Genomic DNA, 24,368 nt, shown 5'->3' with positions numbered 1-24,368 from the left:
GTCTCCAGGCAGGGAGACACCCCAAGTGGCGGTCCTCTGGCCCAGCAGCAGCAGCAGCAGCCCCCTCAGGATCCTGGAAGAGAACAACCTCTGTGGGGACACAGCCCCATTTTTATACAGTGCATTCCTTTGTCTGAGGGTGCAGAGTGGGGGCGGAACCAGTCGCAGCTGGTTCTTGAGTACTCTGTTTACCTCAACCACCCTCTCTATTCACTGGCAGGGCTTGGGTCATTAGACACACCACAGGGGGGCGGAGCCAGCATTGTGTGGGGAAAACCCAGCCCATCCAGGACACAGGTACACTCCTCCCACACATTACTCATGCAGATCTCCCACTCACCACCGGGCAGACCCATCCAGACTTCCTGGAGCCTGGCATGCCAGCCAGCTCCAGCCAATCACACGCCAGCACCCTCACAGCACACGTACAGCCATGTCTAGAAATGGCGCTTCGCTACTAGACACATACATGCTGCATACACCATCTCGCAGCATTCACTCTCACGAGTTCACACATACCAGACTCAAGCCTGTACACCCCACGCATCAGGAACTACCAGGGACACATACATTCCCCATGCATTCCTATGGGCGGGCAGGCCTAGCTCAGCACATGCACTCAGAGTGCGCACGCACTTTCCACTGGGACACAGTGAAAGTGCGCAGAATCCAAAAATCACCATCTCCAGGTCACCATTTCAAGCAAAAAGTCTCGGGGTGAACCTGCCCTAAGGGCCAAAGTCCAACATAACCCCCTTCCAGCCAAAACGCAGGGGAGACCAATCACCACCGTGATGGACTTCCCTGCTTGGGGCGATAGAACACGGACGCGGGCCCACAACTGCAGGGACACCCTCCTGTTCTACGCCATGGTGAACCCAGGGGATTCCTTCTAAACACACTGTCTGGACCAACTGGGCTACCCCACTGGTACTCCCAAGTTGTCCGCGGCCAGGACCAGGCCCTGGGCCACCCAGGTGCCACTGGTCCATGCCAATTCGCAGAGCGGGGGGTAGTAACCCCTGGCACATAGGAGCCATTCTCCACTCTTCCTGTCTGCAAGACAGGACTAGACTGCCACTGGTTCTCCAGCCTAAGGCCTACAACCTCAGGCGGACCAGGAGTCTCAGGGAAGGCTCTCCTCCCCTTACCTCTTCTTCTAGGGTTCCTCCTCCACCTGCGAGGGGTACCCCTAGAACGCCATTCCAACCCAGGACTTATCCACTCAGGTTGCACCGGGGTCAGAGGTGGGCTCTCCCACCCTCTGCACCCCCTTCCAGAGGTCTGCCCTCTCCCACCTGGAGAAGTTCCTCTGGAAGAAGAACCGGTCAGGACACTGGTTACAGTCGTCCTACCCTTCAGGTCAGGCTGACCCTGAACCTGGCCTTCCAACCTCTGGTCTAAAACCTTCGGTGGAACAATTGCCTGGCACTCCAGGACTTCTGGGGACTTACACTCCATCCCCCTGAGGCTAACAAATGCCACATCGGTTGCGTGACTGTCTGTCTGGCGCAGATCTCCCGCCCTCTGTCCACCTGACAGTGCGTGACGATCCCCCAGACCAGAAGTGGTGTCACCATGGTCACTACACGGGAACCTAGCCCAACTGGGTAGTCCCTGACCCACTGGTCCTTCCACTGGGGAACTCCCCCAATCACTCCTCACTCTGGACTCCTGTACCCTCCCTACCGGAGCGGTACTGCCAGACTCTAGAACCACAGGAGCTCTGGTTACAGACACTCCAGGTCCTCTACTCACTAGGAGATCCTCCTCAAGTGGACTAACAGGACAGCCTAGGTCCCCAACCTGGTGTTCCCTCAAGAAACCACCCAGGTTCTGAGACAGGGCTTCGGGCCTCTGGGGGCTCTCAGCCACCCACTGACTCCTGCTCCACTGAGCCAGGCAGTCAGCCCCTACACCCTTCTCACTAACCAGGGACCTAGCTGGGCTACACTGAGCCTCTTCCACCACGCTGGGCTGGAAGATCCCTGACCCACTACTTTTGGAGTCACTCACCAATGACTCTACAGAACCTCTGGTCCCTTCCCAGCGGTCTGCTTCCTCTGCCAGCTCACATGGTTCAGACAATCCACACCCTAACAGGTGTTGGCGCAACCCTGGTGAACAACAACTGAGCAACTGCTCTCTGAGAAGCATATCGAACAATAGGTCCCAATCACATTTCGTGGGCTCCCGTACCCAATCACACAGGGCTTCACAACAGTCATCCTCAAAGTCTTCCCAAGACTGATGAGACGGTTTCCTAAGGTTCCTAAACCTCAACCTATTCTCCTCCTCTGGGGAAACAGGAACCATACTCTGGGAACTGGGACTTTCTAGACTGAGATTTAAATAGCTGCCACCACTGGACCCAACCCTCCCTGGGGGATCCAGAAACTCAACACTGCGCGCAGGGGATAGTCTACCCTCCAGAGCTACTTTGCCTCTGGTGGCGGCCCTCTCAGCCTCCTCTATCCTTTCCTGCGCTAAGACCCTCTCGGTCTCCAGCTGTTGCTTTCTAATGCCCAGCTGTGCCATAGCCTGGGCATGCTCCAACCTGAGCTTTTCTAAAGCCAGCTGGTGCTCCCTTTCTCTCCTCCTATCTTCCAGCTCCTCTGGGGACAGGGAAAGGGATGAGGCGCTGCCTCCTACGCTGGACCCAGCAAGGGACTCCCTATCTATGGGGTCCTCCCTCTCTACTGGCATCCAGGTGCTGACATCTTCTTCCTCCTCTGAATCTTCAGGGCACCCCACAGACCAACCACCCTCCTGGTGTGAAGCCCGGGCCCTTTCCTCACTGCGCTCAAGGTCCCACTGACACTTTTGCCATAGGATCAGGCTGCTCCTAAGTTCAGACTGAGTGTCTAACTCATCCACCCCTATGTCTCTCTCTTCACAGAACCTTACCAACTCTCCCATACTGTATCTAAACAGATCACAGACATCAAAAGCAGGCACCATTCTGGCGGACGTTCTAGAGAAGAGATCACACAGGGAACCTAGGGTCTGAGCTAACACAGGAGTACACAATTCACAAGGTATTCAGCAAGTTCTCTACCCCAGAGAGCTCACACTCACTTGCCTAGTGCCACACACCATTCATCCACACACAACCCCCCCCTCGGACTAGTAAGGCAGTTTCTACCACCCCTGACTTCTCAACCTGACCACAAGTGACATAGGTACCAGACTCTGGGCGCGGGGCAGGGGAACAAATGTACTGGACACAATTGCACAATGATACCTTCAGGAGAAGAAAATATGAAACTTCCAAAAAAACAATCCCCTTAAAATGTGGTCAACTAAAATGCCGAGTTTTGTGGTGCAGCCAGCCGCTACTAAGGTACAAGGCAAACACAAATCCTTATCCCGCCGCTTGCCGCCAATGTTGGAAATGGGATCCCTGGCTGGCTAGGGCTTTCGCCAAAGTCAGTCAGAGACCACCACACCCAAGTCAGGGCAAGGGAGTTACACGCCAAGATAACCCCTACTCACCCTCTAGGTAACGTGGCGCGAGCAGCAAGGCTAAACTTGGAGGCGATGTAGGCTAAGTATTTGCGCACGCACCCCAGCAACAACAACCAAAGGCCCACCACAAAGAAAACTCCACACAAGGTTATATAAAAATAGCCTTTGTATTACACCAAAACACCTTAGATAAAACACACACTTTACAATGTGCCAGAGGCACGGGCAGAATGTACAAGGGATTATTTACAAGACAGGGCCACCTGGACCACTGTCAGGAATCAGAAGTAGCACTTTCAGAAATAGCACTTAGTACATAGCATATAGCCCAAAATAGCACACAACCAGTAATCACTGGTAACCAGGACCTCACTAGCACCACCTGTACTAGGGAGAAAACAACCACCTACACATCACAATACCTGTGGGGGTGGAAGCACATAACACATGATGCAATGCATAACATTCATTCAGAGGTGTAAAGGCACATGACGCATAAACAATACATTCAGAGGTGCATAGAAAGTACAATTGCGCCAAACTCACGTAAGTCACCACCTGTGACTGTCCCTAGGCCCTCTGGCCTTGTTGGGGCTAGGACGCCCTGTGTCCAAAGTCCAGGGGGGCCTAAACGGAGCAGTTGCCCACAAAGTGCTGGGCAACTGGTGCAGCAAGGTTTGAGCCTTCCAGGGCTCAAAACAACAATGGGGCCAATGTGGGAGCCTCGCTGGGCTCTCAAGAAATAAATTGGCCCCCGAGCCTCTCTTAGGCTCTAGGCACTACTGGGGCGCTTCTCTGTGGGAGTCCCCTCTCTGGGGACTCAAAGTGACAATGTCTGCCAAGAGCCTCGCTGGGCTCTAAATCACCTGATGCCCCCGGGGCACCTCGAGCCCCTCAGGTCTCTAGCCACAGAAATGCCCCCAAGAGCCTCTCTCAGGCTCACATACAGAAAATGCCCCCGAGCCTCTTCGGGCTCAACAAACAAATGCCGCCTTTACGAGCCTCTCTGGGCTCTAGAACGATGGGGGTGCTGTAAGCGGGAGTCCCCCTCCTGGGGACTCCCAGGGCAATGGTGCGCACTGAGCCTCTCGGGGCTCAAGCGACCCTGCAATGCCCCCAGAGGTCGCGCTAATGAGAGGGGGCGGGGCGGACACCGGCAATGTGTCCCGACGCCCCCCTCTCCTTTCCCAAGCACCAGCACTCACCGGCTCGGTCTCTCCGTAGGCTGCGGGGACGCTGGCAGTCTCCTTCCTCGTCCGGAGCTTGGCTCTCCTCCTTACCGGGCCGCGGGCGGGGCTCTCTCACCCTCGAGAGCCTCGCCGAGGACAAGACGCTGGGCTCCTTCTTCCTCCTGGGCAGTATGTGCGGCCGGCGCCCCAGCCGCGATTAGGCCGCCATTTTCCCCGACGTCCTTGGAAGGGCGAGATTTTGATCGATACCTTAGCACTATTGATCCAAACCTCGGTCTGGTCGACTGAACCTTTGTTGCCTGTCTTTAAGGTCGAAGTACATCCATTTCCAAGCTAGTTCACCCAATAAAGGACTCTACTCCCAAAGATCACAAACAACTTCTAGTTTTCAAAAGTTTATTGTAAAGATATGATAAGCTGCAAATACAGACATCTCAGAATGAGATTCACGAGATACACAGGTCCAATTACATACATGTGCTCTCGGAAAGCCCTCAGACGAGCAACGGAAATCACTAACACAAGTTCTAAGAATAGTAAAGCTATCAGCATTGACGCATATCTCTCCTTCATTTAAGTTGGAGGAAAACGCACAGGTTAGGCTGTCCCTGCCCTGCTCTAGATGGTATCCCTACTTAACCAAGTCCCAACCTAAATAAAGGTGTCAGCAGTGAATGACCCCCAAGGGAAGTCACTCACTCTAAGTCTCTTGGTGAAAACCTATAGTTCTCCAGTCATGACCCCTCTCTGCCTACCCATCCGCTCTCTAAAGGGTCCTCAGGTATCTGCTCTAACTCCACCCAGGGGTGCTGTCCCTAATACAAAACAGTCAACAACATTTGAGACGCCCCTTTCGAGACGCCCCTCACGTGGTGTAGCTTCTGGCTTTTTCCATGATGCTTTGTATTGGGCCTCATACGTTAGAGTTGACCTTGCTTCTCAGACTCTTCTCCGGCCCGCTGATACCCCTTAAACATTCCAGAACCCTCCTCCATGTCTGGGCCGTCTACTGAACAGACCTCTATTCATTCATTTATAATTGGATCCCCCCTTTTCCTGTGCAGACAGATATCTGCAGCCAAGAACCCAACTCTCATAGACTTCCAAAAAGGCTTGCAACATTTCTCAGCCCAGACATGTACGTGTAAATCAACGTTTAAAACATTTCAGGCCTACAATATTTCTCATAATGATTATAACATTCAACTTCTTCTTTAATTAAAGCATGTTAATACTCTTATTCTATTATTCAGTAAACATTTTTATAAATCCTGGCCCATTAATGCAATGACCAAAACATTAATACAATCTGTGTCGTGAAAAGAAACACCTTCCCTTTCCCTCCAGCTCTGGCCCTAAGGCCTACCACATTCTGCGTTTAACCACAGACCATCTTACATTTTAACAGTTACACGACATGGATTCAGGAATAATCACATCTAATAAAATCATATAGTGTCACACATTTCTGTATTAGTTCCACTTCTACTTAAATCTCTATATTAGCTATACATTTAGAATATAATTGCATATACTATTAGCACTCATGGCATTTCTCCTCATGATTTGTGCTTACTACAGGTAAGTGTGATGCACTCATACATTTAGGTCAGTTTGCGCTCTCTCAGTTCCCCCCTTTGATGACCTCTCGGGGTCATCACTAACATTTAAACTGCAGTTATTGCTGGCATTCTCTGCGCTTCCAGAGCCCTCAGACTCCTGTACTGATTATCTTGTATGGCAGCCAATCTCTGCAGCTGCTCTCTTTGGGCCCTTTCTGACCTTCTTGCTCTATACCATTTGAATACCCTCACCAATCCCCACAATATGATCCCACAGATCAATATTATGATGACAGGTTTTAGAATATACCACACAAAGCTTTTGCCTAAGGTGGAAATCCACCCACCAACTGCACTCATTCCGTGGCCCACCTTTTCCCAGACATTTTCTTTACTCAAGTCTTCGATCTCCTTGTGAATATTAGTTATGTTCCTAATAACCTTCCCAAGGGGTTTTGAATTGTCTGGAATGTAAGTGCAACATTCCTGGACCTTCAAAGCCTTGCAGACTCCGCCCTCTTTTGCTAGTAGGACATCTAAAGCAAGACGGTTCTGAAGAACCATAGCCCTTATCGATTGCATCTCTCCTTCTACCAGCATTAAGGACTGAGCAGTGCTGGCAGACAACCTGTCGACGACTGTTGCCAGCCGTCTAATTTTAACATCATTAAGGATTACTCCCAAAAGAGGGAACATAGCTCCAAAGACATCTCCAACCATTTCTGCATCTCCTACATCTCTCCTTCCCCTCGAAGATGTCTTACCCTCAATGATCACTAAGTCTTGTGCATGATATATTTTGGGGAAGACAATTGCTAAGTAACATGATCCATACCAGTTGTCAGGTAGTCTCACGTAGGCATTTCTTCCACATACAAAATACACATTTGGAATCACTTGCATTCCCTTCAGGAAATCTTTAGTATAGTACTCTATATTGAAAGCATGTTCACAGTCTACTTCTCCCACGTATATATTTTCATAATACGTTTTGGCTCGGTGAAGACATAGCTTTCCTCTCTGCGTTTTATCTAAAGCTATTGGACCACTACTACCCTTTCTCTTGTGTGCCTTTTCTTCCTCGGTCCAATCTGTTTTCCATTGTCCTGATTTTTTCAAAATCTTTTGTCTCCTGTAACGATCATCCACCTGCCCTATGAACTTCTTCTCGACTTCTGACACCTTGCATGTCAGGTTATTTCTACGGGCATGTGAAGTATCTAAGGTAATCCAAGGAATGAAGAACTTGGCCAATCTGTCTTCACTCTTCCAGTAATCCCATTTGTTCATCTGCTTATAATTTGGGACTTCTGGCAACACTGAATCATAATTGGAGAAATAGTATTCAAAACTATCTCTCTCATAAAATATACTAAGCAATAAGCTACATGTAATGCCATATGTCAGCGGGAGGTGATGATATCGAATTCCTTCATCTACAGATGCCGGCAACTGCATGCAGACATAACAATCCTTAACCTCCATGGCATCCACGTATTCATATAAGAGTTTAGCATAAGCATTTGACCTAAAGTCTCCTTGGGACTCATCTACGTGTAACCTGCGGGCTTCTGCAGCTAATAACGCTTTCTCTTGAGTGTTTTCCCCTTTTTCACCAGCAATAGTAGATGTAAGCGTTTCTACAGAATTCACATCAGTTACCTTTGCCTCTTCCTCATGTCCCTTTACATAAGAAATTGTTACCACTAAAGCTATTAATATTATCACTCCTACTATTAGTGTACCTATTATACATTTAGCTCTGCGGTTCGGGGTGCCGGCCTCCATTTCGTCAGACAATATGGCTCTCTCTTATCTTAGCCAAAAGTTCTTTTCCTCTCGTTCCTTTACAGTCTCTTTTTAATCCTTTTGTCTTTAGAATCCACACAACTGGAAGCTGACAACCTTCTCCGCAAAAGTCCTTTAACAGTTCAAAAAGACAACCCTAACCCTTCTCCATCAACTCAAGGGTAGTTCCCTAAAATTCTCTGCTTCCTGGGCGCTAGGTAATCTTCTTTTTCTGGTTGCTTTATTTACAAAGTCCTTAACAGTCTACTATCAGATTTGTTGTTGCAGCTTCAATAGCATAGTTCAATATTTCCAAACGAAGATTGTGCTCTTCATGTGCTGTTATCGTTGTACCAAAGTCGGGGAATTGCAATTCTGAAAGAAACATGTGTTTTAACTTGCTGAGGCGGGGAGGTCTGGGGAGCATGAATGTTAGTGACCCTTCTTGTTCGACACCGGGTACCAACAGTCGTATTTCCACGGTGATAATGGGCTCAGAACTGGACACCACCACCGCTCGGATCCTCCCTGTCTCCGGTTTCACAGACATTTGTCGCCAGATATGTCCACTCAGGTGTGGAGTATCTTCTGTTAGGCACACGCACTCTTCTTGACCTTCTTCGGTCCGGTGCTTCAGCGCCCTGAGCACCTTCTTCCGGGTCTGAGTCTTCTGATATCGGAGGAAGGGTTACTTCTGGAGTTGACCTCAGGCTAGAGCTCCTTCTTTGCGGCCAATTTGCTTCTCCACGTGCCCTTCTACTCCTTCTCCTTCTTGTCTGTTCTCTCTCTCTCTCAGACCTATCGGGGTCTGACTCGTACTCCCAGCTACTTTCTCCTTCTGTAGCGTCGTCTGTTTCGCTGTTGTACTGACCGTCCTCAGCTTGGTCAGACTCTTCCCCTACTTCCGCTGGCACCTCTACAGCTTGGCTAGCCCCCTCTCTGGCTTCTCGGTCCTCTGCTGGACGTCTATCCGAGAGAGGAGCTGTTTCTTCCAGAGGTGCGGGAACCCTTCGCGTATGTGACGCGTGGATCCAATTGGGCAGGCCTCCCACCTTCACAGCTGTGTTCGTGATCAGAATGATCTGGAAGGGCCCACGCCAACGAACATCCAGACAGCTTCTTCTCACGTGTTTTTTCACCAGGACCCAGTCCCCAGGATACAGGTCATGGCACGGGCCCTGGCACGCTGGAACCTCGGCAGCCTGCACCTGAAGGGACACAGAACGAATGGCGTCAGACAGCCCCTTACAATAGTCCAGGATCATATCATCTGTGATATTTAACAGTGCAGCAGTTGGGACAGATGGCAGCCTCATTGCTCTCCCCATTAACACCTCATGTGGTGACAACCCTGTTCTTCTGTCTGGGGTACTACGAAGGCTCATGAGGACCAATGGCAGGGCATCAGGCCAACTCAGGGTCGTTGAGGAACAAACTTTGGCTATTCTGGCCTTGATCGTGCCATTGATCTGCTCCACAATTCCTGAGGCTTCTGGTCGGTAACTGCAATGCAACTTTTGATCTATGTTTAGTGCTACACAAATCATCTTCACAAGCTCGCTGTTAAAATGCGTTCCCCTATCTGATTCCAAAAAGGCCGGCACCCCGAAGCGCGGAATGAGTTCTCTAAGCAGTATCTTGGCCACTGTGAGGGTGTCGCACCTACGTGTAGGGTATGCCTCAACCCATCTGGAGAACACACAAACAACCACCAGGACATAGCGGAGGCGGTTGCATCTTGGCATTTCAATGAAATCTATCTGCATTCTGTTGAATGGCCCTCCAGACCTTCCTATGTGACTCAGTGTAACTGGTGTTCTTTTTCCTACGTTCAGCTGCTGACAGGTCACACAACGCTGGCACACTGCTTCTGCTGCTATTCTAAACTTAGGATTGTACCAAGTCTGTCTAAACACTCTCAGCATAGCATCTCTCCCTAAGTGTACGGGACCATGTATGAGTCTAGCCATTGGACTCACCATCTCATTGGGCAACACTGCTCTGCCATCTGCTGAGACCCAAAAATGGGACTCACCCATTACACATCCTGCCTTTTCCCATGTTTCTTTTTCAGAATCAGGAGCATTTTCTTGCATGTTTGACAGTTCATCCCAAGTATCAACAGTTTCCAATATCATGGCTAATTCAGTTCTTACATTTATTCCGCCCACTTCCACCTCTGTGAAAGAGTACCCTTGCTCCGCGCAATACCGCGCAACTTCATCTGCATATCTATTGCCTTTTGAAACAAAATCCTCATTTCTGGTATGTGCGGTGCATTTTACAACTGCGATACCTGCTGGGCATTGCAACGCTTCTAACAACAGGCGCACAAACTCTCCATTGCGAATGGGAGAGCCTGAAGAGGTCATGAACCCTCTTTGAGACCATAACTGCCCGTAATCATGAACTACCCCATAACCATATTGGCTGTCGGTGTATATGGTGACTCGAATTTGATTGCTTGCTAAGCAAGCACGTGTCAGGGCAATAATCTCGGCTACCTGAGCGGAGTGTACTCCTTCCAGGCACCCAGCTTCCACAACTCCAGTAATTGTACAAACAGCATAAGCTGCTCTCAACTGCCCAACTTCGTCTCTTACACATGAGCCATCGACAAAGAAAATTTCATCTGGGTCTGTCAGTGGCTCATCTACGATGTCGGGTCTGGGTTTGGTGCATAGTTCAGTCACATCGAGGCAGTCATGGTCTGTACATTCATCATCATCCTCGATATCATTTGGAAGTGGCATCAAGGTGGCAGGGTTCAAAACAGAGCATCTCTTGAGGGTCACATTCTCTGCAGCAAGAATAACTTGCTCATATCGCGTGAGCCTGCTGTTGGTCAGATGCTGTGTTTTGGTCCTGGTCATCAACAGTTCAACAGAATGGGGCACGCACACCTCTAACGGGTGCCCCATGACGATATTTTCACATCTTTCAATGCTGACACCCGTTGCAGCAACGGATTTGAGACATCCGGGCAACGCTGCGGCTACTGGGTCTAAAGTAGCCGAGAAATAAGCAACTGGTCTACGGGCATTCCCATGGATTTGGACCAACACAGACAACGCACAACCCTCTCTCTCACAACAGTAAAGAAAAAATTGTTTATTGTAATCAGGCATTCCCAATGCTGGAGCACGACACAGGTCCTCTCGCAGCTGTAAGAATGCCATCAAACAGTCTTTGTCCCATGGTACCGGATCGCTCACCTCCTTGTGCGTCAGTTTTTGCAAGGGTTTTGCTTTCAGTGAAAAGTTCGCGATCCACTGTCGGCAATAACCCACCATCCCTAGAAACATCCTGACCTCTCTCTGTGTCTTAGGCGCATTCATTTTCATGATCGCCTCTATCCTGTCTGGTGACACCTTTCGTTTGCCTTTCTCTATTCTGTGTCCTAAGTACTGCACTTCTGTCAGGCAGTACTGCAATTTTCCCGGGGACACCTTGTGCCCATTGGCAGCTAGGTGATTTAACAAAGCAATGGAGTCCTCCCTGCAAGCTTCTTCTGTTTCTGACGCCACGAGGAGGTCGTCTATGTACTGGACCAGAACTGACTTCTGGGGCAGCACTAGACTTTCAAGATTTTTCTTCAAAAGCTGGTTAAAGATCGATGGACTCTCTGTATACCCCTGAGGGATACGACACCATGTTAGGACGCGATTTTCCAGCTTAAATGCGAAAAGAAAATGGCTTTCTTCGTCCAGAGGGATCGAAAAGAAAGCCTGACAAAGATCGATCACTGTGAACCACTCTGCTTGAAATGGAATCTGAAACAGTATCACTGATGGATTCGGTACCACTGGACAACACGAAACGACTATGTTATTAATCTTTCGAAGGTCCTGCACTATCCGAAATTTCCCATTTGGTTTCTGCAGACCCATAATCGGGGAGTTGCATGGACTACCCACGATTTCTTTCAGTATTCCCTGTTTAATCATGGACTCGATCACGGGTTTTATGCCTGCAATCGTTTCTGGAGTCAATTTATATTGGGGTGTTCTTGGGAACTCAGCATGCGGTTTCACTACAATTTTCACTGGGTCCACCCCTTTGACCAAACCTATCTCTTCCCCAGTGAAATCCCATACTTCTGGTGCCACTGTCTCTCTCAAGTCCCAGGGGAGCTCATCTACTGTCAAAGTAGGATACAGCTCCACACATATTCTTGAGTTTGCAACTTTGAAATCTGCGTCATCATCATTGGTCAATACCTCCACTCCCTGAGGTGTACAGTATATTGTACAATTCAATTTACACAACAGGTCTCTCCCTAGCAGACACACAGGGCTTGAATCGCAAACCACAAATTGGTGCTCATCGCTGTACTTCCCTATTTTCACCTGTACCGGTTCTGTCAATTGGCTGGTTATTCTCCTATTTGCGACCCCTACCACTTGTATGGTCTCTCCAGACATGGGCAGGTCTGGAACTGCAGCTGATCTGATCGTGGACCTAGTGGCTCCTGTGTCCACCAGAAATGTCGTAGGGCACCCTGCTACTTCTGCTTCGACATAGGGTCCCCTCTGGTCCACCTCTAAGGCTGCCCCAAGGGTGCAGTCTTCTCTTTCCACTCTCTGTCCGGTTAATGGGTCCACATAATAGCACTCTTCACCTTCCACAAACAGGGGCATTTGTCTATAGGTCTTACCCACAGTCCCTACTCGAGGAGGCTGCGGGAACTGGGCTCGGGGAGGAGCCCCCCCCCCTTTGAGCACCTTTCCTTGGTATGGCGTCGCCCCTCTTGTAGGTGCGCTCTGGACCTCTTCCTCCTCTATCTCTTGTTCTCCTATCTCTACATTGTAGGGACACTCGCGTTTCCAATGCCCCACCTCGTTACACTGGTGGCACCTAGTCGTTTTCTTCAAGGCAGCTATGTCTGTTCTGGGTCTAAAGGTAGAACTCTCCTCATTGCCCTTGTTCTGACTGTACTGCTTCTTTCCTCCTGTACCTGTTCCTTGCTGCTGTTGCTGTTGTCCCCCCTTCCCTGCTGCCTGCATCTGTACCACCATCAACTTTTCTTTTAGTTTCTTAGCCTTGGAGTCTATCTCATCACAGCAGTACCTGGCATATCTCAGTATTTCATCTAGGGGTTTACTTTGCCAACAAATCGAGTGTTGCTGAATCATTAAACTAATATCCGGTCTCAGTCCCAGGACGAACTTGGACACAAATTGCCCTATGTCCTTTGGATCCATTACATCCAAGCCGCTATACTGTTTAAACGCCTTCAGCAATCTCTCGTAATATTCGTGGACTGTCTCTTTGGGTTCCTGTCTGGTTCGGTCTATTCTGACCCAATCTATGTCTTGCATTGGCACTTTCTCTTTCAGCCAAGTCATCACTCTCTCGAATTTTGCCATCACAATCTCGGACGGCCCATTAGTCTTAGCATCTCTCTCTGGCTCCGTTGTGGGCCACTCAGCGCTAACCTTGCATGCTGTCCACAGATCTCCTGGTACTACAATGTCAAACAGCGTGTTCAGATCTATCCATAGGACCTTTGAGATTTTTACAAACCTCTCGACTTGCTTGTACCACTCCACGGGGTTTTCCCGCAATTTGGGGAAGGAGGTGGTAAAAGCAGCTAAATCTCCCCTACTCCAAGGGACATGCACATAGTTCCCATTTGCGACTTCCCGCAAAGGGTATGCTTCTATTCCCTGCAGTCCTGGTGTCATACCAAGCGTGCTTCTCCTGCCGGTCCCTTTCTTGGACCACCTCTCTTCCCACTTATCTAGTGCCCTCCATGTCCTTATTCCAGCGATCAGTTCCCTTATGTGCGTTTTCAGCCCAATCGTTCTCCTCTCATCTAGGTCTCGATCTGTATAATGTAGCCTGTGGTTACCCTGTAATGCTTTGGTTCTGGACAGATCCACCATATATTTGCCTGCTAGTTCAACTAACTTCTCATGGACTGCTCTCGCCTTTCGAGTGATGTCCTTTGCCATATACAGTATTTCATCCTGTTCATACATTTCCATTCTTTCTAAAGGCAGGGTACCATCTACCATGTCATCCAGGTCTGACCTTAAGCTGGCGACATCAAGTCTCTTGGCTTTTATCTCAGCTCGCAATATGTCTTTCGAAGGGGGCTCACTGGTCTCCCTCCCATCCCAACTTCGAGCTCTACGTTTGGGCTCGGGAGAGTTAATGGGTGCCCTCCCTTGCTCCCATCTCTCCAGGTCCCATGCTCGGCCATCCGATCTTGGAAGGTGATGGAACACGGGCCTGTTACCCCCACTCTTTCTCTGCCCACTCTCTTCTTCTTCTCTCCTTTCACCGTGCGCCTCTCTGTTATTTTCTCTCTGGTCGCTACTCTCCCTTTGCCTCGTATCGCTCAGTATCCGATACGATCCTTCCTGGTTCCCCATATTCCCTGGGCTGCGCTCATTTCCGTCATCACAGGGACTATGGTGCGACCTCTCACAACTCCCATTCAGTTCTCTGGTGCCGGGCACACAGTGTGGACACTTAAAGCTGTTTCTGTACTCTTGTGCTCTCCTCTCCCCTTCCCTGAGTATTGGGCGCGCCACCCCTCCACTCCCGGGGCCCCCGTTTTCCAGGTCTGTTCTATCTCCACTCCGGGCCCAATGGGTGACTCCCCTACTCTCTCTCTCTCTACAGTCCCACTCCGGGCTACTCTCCCCAGCCCCGCAGTGAGTCCGAGCTCGGCTGTCCTGACTTTCCCTCTCAGCTTCCGCAGCTATGATGCACTTTTGAGCCTTCACTGCCTCATCCCACTGCTTCATGTACTCATTTAGCTCTTGAAAGGATTTTCGTCCAGATCCCCTCAGATCCATTGGCCATCTAGGGCCCCCAGGATCTCCTCCTGGGTCCCCTGCTGTGTGCATCGGGGTGCTCCACTCTCTCGGTATCGGCATCTGACTTGGGGAATTGATCGTATCGTTCCTTCTTGCCTTCTCTGCTCTTTCTCTGTCCTTCCGTACCCGTTCTTCCCCTCTTGCTCTCTCTTGGTCATATATCGATATTATAGGACCTATGGTAACAGGTACCTGTAGTGCATCTGGTAATGGGTAGGATGTGGCGCTTTCCGTTTCCGGCGCTCTTTGTACCACAAACCTACCGACCACCTGTTGCACCTGACTAGGCTGGGACAACTCTTTCTTTGCCTCAGGATCCCACTCTGAACTGGGAAGCGGTCTATGCTCTCCTGCATTGCCCCCCTTTTCTCCTTCTGTATGCTCGACCTCTCCCCCTGCTCTATTATACGGGGGTGGCCTGTCTGTCAATAATCTGTTTATCAGGCTGTCCTCTGTTTCGCTCTCATCATCTTCTTCTAGGGGGCTTTTATTTACGGGCACCTCTAATACTGGGTACAGTTTATTTACTTCCAGGTTATGCACTCTCCATCTTTTAGCATCCGCATCCCACCTGGCATCCTGCACTGCCCTTACCGATCGTTTCACCCTTTCTTGTCGTCTGTTCATATTCTTTTCATGCGCTGCCCTAATCCATGCTTCAAGGGCTTCAAACTGGGTCGGTCTAGGCAAGGGTCTAATTGAGGTCATGACTGATTTTAATCGATGTAACACCTCTAATCTGAACGTCCCGTACTTCGGGAACGTCAGTTCCTCATTTCCTTCCGTAATCTTACTCCATTCTGATATCCAGAGGATCGTATGCAACCCAACATTCACTGCCATGTAACGAGCTGGCGTACCCTCCGGCGGGGCTTCTTCCCCTTCATACGATCCCCGCTTCTCTTTTTTAAACACCGCTTTCAACCATTTAAAACACTTCATAATTATGCGCACAATATCCAGCCTCGCTACTCTGTTTACTTCCTGATGACAATCCACCAATCCTGTCGCGGCTTTGCTGACTTGGCCTATCGCAGCGCGGTCTTTCTCCGGTCGGCCAATCACGTCGCGACCCTGTCTGACGTCTTTGCTAGCTGGCCTATCACAGCGCGGTCTTTCTCCGGTCGGCCAATCACGTCGCGACACTTTCTGACGTCACTTTTCTCCGCTTCGCAGCAGCACCCCTCCTTTCTCAACTCGTCTCCCGGTTATGCATGCGTCCCATTCATACACCGAAAAATGACTACTTCCGACCAAGCGGTCACTTCTCTCGACTGTACGTCCACAGTCTATCTGTAATTGTCAACACAACTGACGAAATGTCTATCGTCTCTCTGATAGGTTGCTTACACACACAGTAACTTCCGACCAGCGTCCGTTACTCACGCACTCACTCTTACGGTCCCCCTATCTCGGTCTTTCGGGTGATCAATGGTACCTCATGACCCCCTTCACACTAGTTGACAATTACTCTGGGTGTCCGATACACCCGAACCACTTAAGCTCTCCTTGAACTTAAGATTTCCACCGGTTGCGCGCGCTCACAACCTGTTCCACAGTCACTCTACAGACATTCAACTCCGCCAGACATTACAACATAGATACAATACAAAACACCGCAATCTAACACGCATAACCCTTTATACTCACTCTCGACCGATACTGCTGCTTTTTCTGTCTCCCGTCATCCGGATCTTCTTCGGCGGGCTGTTCTTCCGATCATCGATTTCTAGGGGCCTTGGGGTAAGCTAACCTGGCCTAGGTTACCGTCCTCAAGAAGGCAACCATCCTCTGCTACCAACTGGAAGGGCGAGATTTTGATCGATACCTTAGCACTATTGATCCAAACCTCGGTCTGGTCGACTGAACCTTTGTTGCCTGTCTTTAAGGTCGAAGTACATCCATTTCCAAGCTAGTTCACCCAATAAAGGACTCTACTCCCAAAGATCACAAACAACTTCTAGTTTTCAAAAGTTTATTGTAAAGATATGATAAGCTGCAAATACAGACATCTCAGAATGAGATTCACGAGATACACAGGTCCAATTACATACATGTGCTCTCGGAAAGCCCTCAGACGAGCAACGGAAATCACTAACACAAGTTCTAAGAATAGTAAAGCTATCAGCATTGACGCATATCTCTCCTTCATTTAAGTTGGAGGAAAACGCACAGGTTAGGCTGTCCCTGCCCTGCTCTAGATGGTATCCCTACTTAACCAAGTCCCAACCTAAATAAAGGTGTCAGCAGTGAATGACCCCCAAGGGAAGTCACTCACTCTAAGTCTCTTGGTGAAAACCTATAGTTCTCCAGTCATGACCCCTCTCTGCCTACCCATCCGCTCTCTAAAGGGTCCTCAGGTATCTGCTCTAACTCCACCCAGGGGTGCTGTCCCTAATACAAAACAGTCAACAACATTTGAGACGCCCCTTTCGAGACGCCCCTCACGTGGTGTAGCTTCTGGCTTTTTCCATGATGCTTTGTATTGGGCCTCATACGTTAGAGTTGACCTTGCTTCTCAGACTCTTCTCCGGCCCGCTGATACCCCTTAAACATTCCAGAACCCTCCTCCATGTCTGGGCCGTCTACTGAACAGACCTCTATTCATTCATTTATAATTGGATCCCCCCTTTTCCTGTGCAGACAGATATCTGCAGCCAAGAACCCAACTCTCATAGACTTCCAAAAAGGCTTGCAACATTTCTCAGCCCAGACATGTACGTGTAAATCAACGTTTAAAACATTTCAGGCCTACAATATTTCTCATAATGATTATAACATTCAACTTCTTCTTTAATTAAAGCATGTTAATACTCTTATTCTATTATTCAGTAAACATTTTTATAAATCCTGGCCCATTAATGCAATGACCAAAACATTAATACAATCTGTGTCGTGAAAAGAAACACCTTCCCTTTCCCTCCAGCTCTGGCCCTAAGGCCTACCACATTCTGCGTTTAACCACAGACCATCTTACATTTTAACAGTTACACGACATGGATTCAGGAATAATCACATCTAATAAAATCATATAGTGTCACACATTTCTGTATTAGTTCCACTTCTACTTAAATCTCTATATTAGCTATACATTTAGAATATAATTGCATATACTATTAGCACTCATGGCATTTCTCCTCATGATTTGTGCTTACTACAGGTAAGTGTGATGCACTCATACATTTAGGTCAGTTTGCGCTCTCTCATCCTCGAGGACGCTTCTCCCGTTGCCGGGCAACACTCCGGCCAGGCTAAAGCGTGATAGGCTGGCGAGACAGCCAATGGCAGCGCGGCCCTGCAGACGAGCCCCCCAGGCTCCGGGTCGCGCTGCTGAGGCCAAGGGAACTTCTTTTTGCCGCAATCCGGGGTAGCCTCCCGGGAATTCACAAATAAAAGCGAGGTGGCACTCGCTTGGGCGGACAAAGCGCTCCTCAGCGCTAAAAGGCAATTTAAAGCGCTCCCTGCGCTAGATGCAAAATACAGCGCTCTCAAGCGCTAGAACAACATCAAGCGCTCCCAAGCGCTAGAGGACCAAAATAGAGCGCTCCCAGGCGCTATAAGTAAAATAAAGGTCCAGCAGAGTCCTTCAGCAAGGCAGGGGGGCAAGACTGGGCCCAGAGCCAGCTCACTGGGTCTCCAGGCAGGGAGACACCCCAAGTGGCGGTCCTCTGGCCCAGCAGCAGCAGCAGCAGCCCCCTCAGGATCCTGGAAGAGAACAACCTCTGTGGGGACACAGCCCCATTTTTATACAGTGCATTCCTTTGTCTGAGGGTGCAGAGTGGGGGCGGAACCAGTCGCAGCTGGTTCTTGAGTACTCTGTTTACCTCAACCACCCTCTCTATTCACTGGCACGGCTTGGGTCATTAGACACACCACAGGGGGGCGGAGCCAGCATTGTGTGGGGAAAACCCAGCCCATCCAGGACACAGGTACACTCCTCCCACACATTACTCATGCAGATCTCCCACTCACCACCGGGCAGACCCATCCAGACTTCCTGGAGCCTGGCATGCCAGCCAGCTCCAGCCAATCACACGCCAGCACCCTCACAGCACACGTACAGCCATGTCTAGAAATGGCGCTTCGCTACTAGACACATACATGCTGCATACACCATCTCGCAGCATTCACTCTCACGAGTTCACACATACCAGACTCAAGCCTGTACACCCCACGCATCAGGAACTACCAGGGACACATACATTCCCCATGCATTCCTATGGGCGGGCAGGCCTAGCTCAGCACATGCACTCAGAGTGCGCACGCACTTTCCACTGGGACACAGTGAAAGTGCGCAGAATCCAAAAATCACCATCTCCAGGTCACCATTTCAAGCAAAAAGTCTCGGGGTGAACCTGCCCTAAGGGCCAAAGTCCAACAGTACTCTACAGCATCATATAGGCTTTTATTTCCACTGCAATCTGGCAACTCTCCGGGTTCAAGAGCTCTTGGATTTCTGTCCTTGAGGAGCAGCTCAGAGCTGCAAATACAAGATTTTAAGGACGGTTTCTGAGACAAAAGTAATGGCATTGTTGGAAGTTCACATTTAGGTGGGACTATTCTCCGTCTCACCCCTTCATCTCGAAATTGTTTTTAAAAAACATGTGTGATGTTGTGAAGCAGAAAGCAAAGGCTCGGGGTACCTCCCGTGGAACTAATGTCCACGTTACACAGACCCGTCGGTTCTAGCGTTAGACAGCAGAGCTATCCCTTGAGAAACGCCCAGTGCGCAGGCGCGAGCATCATTCTGCAGATCTGTGCCTGAGGTGACACAGAGCGCAGTCGCTCGGGTCTCATACAGAGAGGCATGTTTCACGATCATGTCTTGCAGGCTTTAGCATTAACCAGCTGAGCTATCCCTGGGGTGACATGGCTCTTGCAAGCCGTAGATTTAGACAGCAGAGAGAGAAGATAGAGTAGAGAGAGACTGCGCAGGTTTCACAGGCCCTCAGGGCTCAGGCCTGTTGCAGCATAGCTTGCCTTTACAGAATCCTCATTCTTCTGACAGCAGAACTATTTCTCAGTTTACTATTGTGCACTTTAGACAGCAGCACTTTCAGAAGACATTGAACCGAGAGTCGTACAGAGTGAAGCTGCTTTAACGCTGCACAGATGTACACAATGAGGCCTCAGACTGCAGAGTATGTACTATTAGTCCGCAAAATAAGAGCACGAAAACTTTTAAAACGAATATGCCTTTAGCACGCATGCTATTACAACGAAAAGGCATGCATGTTAAAGATATACTCGTTGTAAAAGTTCTAAAGGTAAGTAAGAGTACCCTACCCTACCCAACCCTACACTCTAATGTAGTACCCCTGCACCACCCACCCTTGACACACAGTCCTTTTCCCACATTTACACTACCCAGCACGACCCCCCAACACTACCATAAAGCACTTTACTTCCCTAAACAAACACTACAACGCTACCTTAATACACTACCCCCAGCATGACCCTGCACAAACACTACAATACTACCCTAAACCACTACACCCAGCATGACCCTACACTACACAAACACTACAACACAACCCTAAACCCTAAACCACTACACCCCAGCATGACCCTACACTACACAAAAACTACAACACTACCCTAAACCCTAAAACACTACCCCCAGCATGACCCTACACTACGCAAACACTACAACACTACCCTAAACCCTAAAACACTACCCCCAGCATGACCCTACACTACGCAAACACTACAACAATACCCTAAACCCTAAAACACTACCCCCAGCATGACCCTACACTACGCAAACACTACAACACTACCCTAAACCCTAAAACACTACCCCCAGCACGACCCTACACTAAACAACCACCACAACTCTACACTACACTAACACAACACTACACTACACAATCACTAACCCAGCACGACAAATAAATTAACCCAAACCCACTTACCTCTCTCGTCATCTCGGTTTTCACAACGCAAATGCATTTACCATACATGCCTTTAAAACGTAGGGGCATATTATCAAGGGGGTTTATCTCTGCTTTTTTGGCTGTAAAAGCCAAGAAAGCGGAGATAAAATTATCTCCCTATTACCTAGCTGTTGCTAACACCAGTTAGCGAGAGCTAGTAGGAGATAGCGACCATCTTGGGCCCCGCTTTGCATGTCAGTGATATTTATCACTAATGACATGCAAAGTGGGCGTGCCAAGATGTTAGCGACTGAAAACAGTCGCTAACATCGCTATCTCCTATTACCAACTTTTGGAGATATTCGCGCTAAGCGCGAATATCTCCAAAAGCTAACACCTTCCCTGAGCAGTTCTTAGCCATGGTATCCAATGGGAGGTGGATAACATGGCTAAGAGCATTAGGTCGGTAATGCATGAATATCGCTGACTTTTCAGCGATATTCATGCATTGCGGCCGTTTTTTATCGCATTTGCGATAAACCTTGGTAATACCAAGGTTTATCTGCGATAAAAATCGCCGCAGCTCAGCGGTAAATTCTTGTCTCTAACCAAGCAATAGCGATAATTATCGCTATTGCTTGGTAATATGCCGCCGAGAGCCTTACGCAGTGAAGCTGCTTTAACGCTGCACAAATGTACACAATGAGGTCTCAGACTGCAGAGTATGTGTCAGGTGACATAGCCCACAGCCTGAGGCCTCAAACAGAAGAATTACCTCACAGGGTCAGCCCTCAGACAGCAGAGCCCTCTCTCATGTTGCATAGTTTTGAGAGTCTGAGGTCTTAAATGCAAAGCTGTTACTCAGAAAACACTTCTTCTCACACCATATTAATTCAATTCAATTGTATACCTTGCTATTTATCTTTATAGTTGTAAGCGTTATTTATTGGTGCATAGTAATTGTCATACATGCATTTTTTCTTTTTAATATATTTCGTATATTTATTCATATTCAAATTGTAAGTTATTAACTTTATTGTACTTATGATGCAATTTTCTCAAAAAGTCAATAAAAAAATTAGAACACAAAAAAAAGAAAACACTTCTTGTGAACAGCAACATAGATTGACAGAGTGCCTCGCCCAAGGTAACAATGAGTGTCAGGAAAGAGATGGGAACTATACATTGCTAACTCTCCCCCCTCGATGTCACTTCTCTCCTGAAGGCAGGCTGTAACATGGATTCAGGATTCACTGTTCACTTGGCCTCTGTCTTTATTTGGAATAATCTTTGTGGAAGGAAGGAGAGATGGAGGGATGGGGGAGGCATGGATCTAGACGCCTCGGCTGAGCACAGACAGCACCTGCTAATGCAGTTCAATCCTCAAGGTGATTTTGGCGGGATACTTACAGGGCACATGTTTGACAAGTTTCTTCTCGCTCATTTATTTGGGGTGGACAAAGTTCAGGTTTTTTTTGTAACATTCAAAAGGGTCCACGGAAACTTTGCAAAATTGTGACGTTTTCTCTTTGATATATTCACTTGAAATTCACGCCAGCTGTGTCACAAATTCCTTTATTTAACACTAGCTGAAAGGTTATTCGTAGATTTACTTCAGTAATCTCACCATGCTGTGAGGGTGATGTCACATATTCATAAAAGAGGGTTGCAGGGTAAAGAGTAAAGCTGGGAACTTTGTAAACAGCTGGGAACTTTGCAAATATTTGCCGATGAAAATCATTGCCCCTCCAACCCTCTTCTGCATTGGGAAACTTTGTAGCTCTGCCAGTGGCGGCTCCTCAGCTATGGCGGAGGAGCTGTGCCCCACTGCTTTTCCGCATTGTGAAGAAGAGAAACATAATATAATAATAACTTAGAGTTATTATCATTTTATGCTGCTTCTTCTTGCTTTGCGGGCGGGGCTACACTGCTCTCGGGGCAGGGCAGGGAGGAATGGTTTGCCCACTCCTTAGTGTCGGGCCGCCCAAACCATTCATGCGCACTTTCCCCTTCTCATTGCAGGCTGCATTACAGCCTGCATGGAGAACATGCCCACCCCTTCAGCACCTGGCTGAGCGATGTGTCACAGCACTCAGACCAATCACAACGCTGCATTTCAGCATTGTGAATGGCTTAGGGGAGTCTGGCTGCCTGCTTCTAGTTCTTTGAGTTGGAGACAGGAGAGCAGGAGCAGAGACGTGGGACTGGCCTCAAGGTGAGTGTATATATTTTTTTATCCCTCCCAACATCATCGTGCCGCCCCACGCCCATCCCCTCCGACCCGCAAGCCATGCCGGCTGCCACTGAGCTCTGCTGTGCCCAAATAAGCACACTGACTCATCAACATGGACCTGTAAACCTGTCCTGGTGAGCACTTCGATGTGGAATACATAGTTACCTATATTTTTTTTTACAGGTCTTCTAGGCACGAGGGCAGAACATAGCAATGCAGATTAACAAAGCACAAGGCAGGAACTCACACCTTTTCTGGGGGTGAAATCAGGGAAGTAACTCACACAGTAATGGAGGAAACCTTCAGTACCTCTGTGGCTTTAGTCTGTAGTCTGTAGTATAATGGTCTGCGCAGTCTCAAAGCACAGTCTAATCTTGTTTTTATGCACCTACAGTATGTAAAGTGTATTCTCTTAACCCCATAATTGTCTGAATTAGGGAATTCATGTAGCAACTAGGACAGCTCAGAAACAGAAAGAGGCAGACCCGACGCATTGTTTCCCTGCTGTTCTGCCTGAAAATCAAGCCCTAACTCCAAATAAATTGGGTTAAATTAGTTCACTTTGCACACTGCAGGCTCATAAGTAACATGAGTTTGGCCGCAGCCCATTATGATATCGCCCTATGCTTGCAGCTTGGCAGAGAAGTATTTTAGGCTGAAATATGCTAGCAATGAGTGGCCCACAGTTTGTAATTTGGTTGAAACTGCTAGACTCCAAGAGAGCCAATCAGGCTTTTCCAGGCTGGTGATTGTAGTGTGGTTGAAACTGCTACACTCTAATAGAGCCAATCAGGCTGCTTTTCCAGGCTGGAGATTGTAGTTTGGTTGAAATTGCTAGACCCTAAGAGAGCCAAACAGGCTTTACCAGGCTGATGATTGTAGTTTGGTTGAAACTCTTAGATTATAAGAGAGCCAATCGGGCTTTCCCAGGCTGGTGATTGTAGTTTGGTTGGAATTGCTGAACTCTAAGAGAGCCAATCAGGCTTTTCCAGGCTGATGATTGTAGTTTAGTTGAAACTATTAGACTATAAGAGAGCCAATCAGGCTTTTCCAGGCTCGTGTTTGTAGTTTGGTTGAAACTATTAGTCTCTAAGAGAGCCAATCAGGCTTTTCCAGGCTGATGATTGTAGTTTGGTTGAAACTATTAGACTCTAAGAGAGCCAATCAGGCTTTTCTAGGCCGGTGATTGTAGTTTGGTTGAAACTGCTAGACTTTAAGAGAGCCAATCAGGCTTTTCCAGGCTGGTGATTGTAGTTTGGTTGAAATTGCTAGTCTCTAAGAGAGCCAATCAGGCTTTTCCAGGCTGGTGATTGTAGTTTGGTTGAAATTGCTAGACTCTAAGAGAGCCAATCAGGCTTTTCTAGGCTGGTGAATGTAGTTTGGTTGAAACTGCTAGACTCTAAGAGAGCCAATCAGGCTTT

The sequence above is a fragment of the Lissotriton helveticus genome, chromosome 10, assembly GCF_964261635.1.
Source record: "Lissotriton helveticus chromosome 10, aLisHel1.1, whole genome shotgun sequence".
NCBI classification, from domain to species: Eukaryota; Metazoa; Chordata; class Amphibia; order Caudata; family Salamandridae; genus Lissotriton; species Lissotriton helveticus.
The sequence above is the reverse complement of the archived record's forward strand: the minus strand, read 5'-3'. Positions refer to the sequence as shown.